The following is a 5,438-nucleotide window of genomic DNA, read 5'->3' on the forward strand; positions in this document are numbered from 1 at the left end:
GTTTTTATAACCAGAATCGTGTTTTTGGGTACTCGATCGAGTATATAGGGCACTCGATCGAGTAGGGTGTCACTCGATCGAGTGGCTGTGCTACTCGGTCGAGTATGTTAGAGATCAGAAGGTCTGTTTTGGGTCTGAGGTCGGGGCACTCGATCGAGTATGGTGGGCACTCGATCGAGTAACCTCTACTCGATCGAGTAGGTTTAGGCACTCGATCGAGTGTGTTCTGGGCAGTCTGTTTTCGTGTTTTGGGGTTATAGTGCGTATGTTCATATCTACCTTTTCTTATATAGTTTCAAGATACCGCCCAAGAAAACCGCCTTGTATGCGAGAGCTGAGAGCATGAACATCGATGATATAGTTAAGATGTTGGAGCATCAAGATGCTCTTACGGAGGCCCTAAAGAGAGTGGGAAAGGATAAGGAGGTTGATCACTCTAAGATCAGCCTTTATATAGCGAGGTTTAACCCAAAAGAGTACAAGGGGACCGGAGAGCCAATTCTTTTTGACAATTGGCTTTGTGAGATGGAGAACATACTGGACCTGGTACATTGTCCTGATGAGATAAAAGTAGAACAAGTTGCGTTCTACTTGAGGGAGGCAGCTGGTGAGTGGTGGGATAAGGTGAAAGCAAGTGCTAGAGAGATGTATACGAAGCAAGGCTTACCTGCTATACCTTGGGAAGAGTTCCAGAGGGCTATGAGGAAAGAGTTTTTACCAGAGCATGTGAGGAGTAAGCTGAGGGAGAAGTTTGATGGGTTTAGGATGACATCTGAGATGTCAGTTGCTGAGTACTATAAGCAGTTTAATGAGAAGTCTAGGTATGCTGAGGACATGGGTTTGAGTGAGGAGAACCTAGCGCTGAGATTTGAGAGGGGGTTGGCTCCCAAGATCATGGACAAGTTACCCGTGGAAATCCTTACTGATGTTAAGGAAGCTTATGAGAGGGCTGAGAGAGTTGAGAGGTTGGTGGAGATGGCCCGGGAGAGAGTGGGAGAGAAAAGAAAGGCTAAGAGTGAAGGTGGTGGCCAATCTAACTACAAGAAAGGCAACCATAATCAGGCTAGAGCGTTTTCTTCTAGTTCAGGGATCAGTGCTGGGGCTTCCTTTGGGCGTGGCCGTGTGAGTGGTAGTGGTAGTTGGGGGATGACCTGCTATGGCTGTGGCGGTGTAGGCCACAAGAGACATGAGTGCACGAGTGTACCTGGAGCTTTTCAGAGATTGGCTCAGGGGAGCTATTCTCAGGGACCGGCACAGAGTTATGCGAGTAACAGACCAGCTGGGTCATGCTCTAACCGGGGAGGTCAGAGCAACCAGGGTGGAGGTAACCGCAATGGCGGTAATTCCTATCAGAAACTAGCTACGAACAACAACAACAATCAGGGGTTGGGTGCTAAGCCGACCACATCAGCCAAAACTGTCCAGGGAGGTGGACAAAAGACCAGTGGAAAGCTGTTCATGATGGACAAGAAAGCAGCTGAGGACGACGCACATGTTATCACTGGTACTTTTCTTGTTAACGGTATTCATACCTTTATTTTGTTTGATTCGGGGGCGTCTCAATCGTTTATATCTTCGAGTCATGTTAAACGGTTGGGTTTGAGGGTATATGAGTCTATAAGTGAGAAAGTTGTTATACCTTCAGGTGAGTCTGTATCATGTGGGAGGTTGTATAGGGATGTCTCCATGATAGTTGGGCAAGTTGATCTACCTATAGACTTGCTAGAGTTTCCTTTAAACGGTTTTGAGATGATAGTCGGGATGGATTGGTTGGGAAAGTACAAAGCTAAGATAGACTGTCATCAAAAGAAAGTGTCTTTGAGAGGTCCTAAGGGTGTTAGCGTGTCTTATCGTGGGTTTGTGGTCAAACCTAAAGTTAAGTTGATTGCAGCTGTGACCTTGAAGTCTTATCCGAGGAAGAGATGCCCTTTGATCTTGTGCCATGTAAGAGATGACCAGATAGAGAGTCCGACGGTTGATCAGATACCAGTGGTGGGTGAGTTTGCAGATGTCTTTTCAGAGGAGATTCCGGGGTTGCCACCGAAGAGGGAGATAGATTTCACCGTTGAGTTGAAACCGGGGACGGGGCCAATCTCTAAGGCACCGTACCGGATGGGTCCTCAGGAGATGGAGGAGCTCAGGAAACAGTTAGATGATCTAATAGAGAAGGGATACATTAGACCTAGTGTATCACCGTACGGAGCACCAGTTCTTTTTGTGAAGAAGAAAGATGGGAGCTTGAGGTTGTGCATAGACTACAGGGAGCTAAACCGAGTGACGGTGAAGAACAAGTATCCTTTGCCAAGGATAGATGACCTGTTTGATCAGTTGAGTGGTGCATCACCCTTTTCCAAGATTGATTTGAGGTCGGGGTACCATCAGGTGAAGATTAGAGAGGTGGACATACCAAAGACAGCTTTCACGTCTAGGTATGGCCATTATGAGTATGTGGTGATGCCTTTTGGGTTATCTAATTCACCGGCTGTGTTTATGGACTTAATGAACACAATTTTCAGACAGTTTTTGGACAAGTTTGTGGTGGTGTTTATCGATGACATCTTAGTCTATTCCAAGACTAAGGAGGAGCATGAGGAGCATCTGAGGATGGTGTTGCAGACCTTGAGGGAGCATGAGTTATATGCTAAGCTGTCCAAGTTTGAGTTCTGGTTAGAGAAAGTTGCTGTTCTGGGGCATGTGATCTCTAAGGATGGGGTAGCTGTGGATCCGGCAAAGATTGAGGCAGTGACAAAGTGGGAAGCACCAAAGAATGTTGCTGAGATCAGGAGTTTCTTGGGTTTAGCTAGATATTACAGACGGTTTGTGAAGGATTTCTCCAAGATTGCTAGACCTATGACAACTTTTATGAGGAAAAAGAACAGGTTTCGTTGGGATGAGAGTTGTGAGACGGCGTTCCAAACATTAAAGGAGCGTTTGACCACAGCTCCTATCTTAGCATTGCCTTAAGGGATCGAGAACTTTGAGGTTTATACAGATGCCTCAAAGAATGGGTTGGGATGTGTGTTGATGCAGAACGGTAAAGTGATTGCCTATGCTTCTAGGCAATTGAAGCCTTATGAGGAGAACTATCCTACACACGATCTAGAGTTGGGTGCAGTGGTGTTTGCTCTCAAAATATGGAGACATTACCTTTATGGGGTGACCTTTAAGGTATTTTCTGATCATAAGAGTCTCAAGTACATCTTCACTCAAAAGGAGTTGAACATGAGACAGAGGAGGTGGATGAAGCTGATTGGCGATTATGACATGGATATTATCTACCATGAAGGGAAAGCCAATGTTGTTACATATGCTTTGAGTAGGAAGAGTGTACATTCTTTGTGTACAGCTTTATCTTTGATGAGTTTGAGAGATGAGGTGGGGAAGTTTGGGATACATATGATGCAGAGAGGGGATGCCATGGGAGATTTGACAGTGCAGCCTGATCTTTATGATGATATTCGAGGTAAACAGGTGTTGGATCCTTAGATAGTTGAGTGGAGAGTTAGAGTAGAGAAAGGGACAGTGTCTCGATTCTCTATTCATTCAGATGGTAGTTTGAGGTTAAATGGTAGGTGGTGTGTCCCTAATGATGAGGAGCTGAAAAAGACAATCATGACAGAGGCACATTGTAAACCATATTCAGTACATCCAGGTGGTGATAAGCTATACAAGGATTTAAAGAACACGTTCTGGTGGCCTGGGATGAAGAAAAAAACCGCTGAGTTTGTGGCCCGTTGTTTGACATGCCAGAGAGTAAAGGGGAACAACGACGACCACAAGGTAAGATTCAGTATTTAGATGTACCTGAGTGGAAGTGGGAATCCATTTCCATGGATTTTATCGTGGGTTTGCCAAAGAGTCAACAGGGTAACAACATGATATGGGTAATAGTGGATCGACTGACCAAGTCAGCTCATTTTGTGCCAATGAAAGATACATGGACTAAGGCACAATTAGCTATGGCTTATCGGAAGAATGTGCTAAAGTTGCATGGAATCCCTAAGGACATAGTATCTGACAGAGATGCGAGATTTATCTCAAAGTTTTGGAAATAGTTGCAGGAATCTTTGGGAACGACTTTGAAGATGAGTACAACATTTCATCCTGCGACAGACAGTCAGACTGAGAGAACGATCAAGATTCTTGAGGATATGTTACGAGCTTGTGTGATGGACTTTGGTGGTAGCTGGGAACAGAGGTTGGATTTGATAGAGTTTTCTTACAACAACAGCTATCACACTAGTATTGGCATGGCACCGTTTGAGGCCTTATATGGGAGGAGATGTAGGAGTCTGATTTGTTGGGACGACGGTGCTGAGGCAGTGATTCTAGGACCAGAGATGGTACATGAGATGGTTGAATAGATTAAGATGACCATGGAAAGGATGAGAGCGGCTCAGGATAGGCAAAAGAGTTATGCAGATCTACATCACCGGGATATAGAGTTTCAGGTGGGGGACAAGGTTCTTCTGAAAGTGTCTCCTATGCGTGGGGTTATGAGATTTGGGAAGAAAAGCAAGCTGAGTCAGAAGTTCATAGGGCCTTATGAGATCTTAGAGCGGGTTGGAGAGGTTGCATATCGTTTGGCTTTACCAGCTGCGTTAGAGAGGGTGCATAATGTGTTTCATGTATCTCAGCTGCGGAAGTATGTGAGTGATCCGTCACATGTGTTAGAGGCAGAGAGCTTAGAGCTAGATGAGTCCTTGTCATACCTTGAGGTGCCTAAGCAGATTCTTGACCGGAAGGTTAGGAAGACTAGGAGTGGAGAGACAGTTTTGCTCAAAATCCTTTGGTCTAACCACGAGACTGAGGAAGCTACATGGGAGGCAGAGGAGGCTATGAGAGTGTTACCCTTTCCTTTTTGATCAGGTATGTATGGTTACGGGGACGTAACCTTGTTTCTTTTAGGGGGGGGGGGGGGAGGGTAGGAGATGATCGCAAAGAGTTTTTAAGAGCTTTTATACCCTTTTTGTGTTGTGTCGGTATGTTTGTTGTGGTTGAGTCGGGTTGAGTTTGGGTTAGTAACATGTTTTTATGTTGAGTTTTGTTTTGGTTGTTGTGTCGGGAGTGTAGTAGGATGTCTTTGTTTTTTTGTGGTTTGAACTTCGGGGACGAAGTTCTTTTTAAGAAGGGAAGACTGTAATACTACGGTTTTATGAGTCTCTGGGTACTCTATCGAGTGGGCCTTACTCTGTAGAGTAAGGGTGTGTTGCGATTTAAAATAGTTTCTGACCTGTTGGGTACTCGATCGAGTAGGCGGCACTCGATTGAGTACGTCAGTTACTCGATCGAGTAGCCGGTTTACGAGGGGATGATTTGTCGGGTTTTGTTAATAATGCGATTTAATATATAAACACTTCCGTCACTTTCATAATACACTTTTACAAACCTAATTTACTTTCAAAAGATATTGCAACTACGTTCTTCGCACTCATCGC

Source organism: Silene latifolia, chromosome Y, assembly GCF_048544455.1.
Source record: "Silene latifolia isolate original U9 population chromosome Y, ASM4854445v1, whole genome shotgun sequence".
Lineage (NCBI taxonomy): Eukaryota > Viridiplantae > Streptophyta > Magnoliopsida > Caryophyllales > Caryophyllaceae > Silene > Silene latifolia.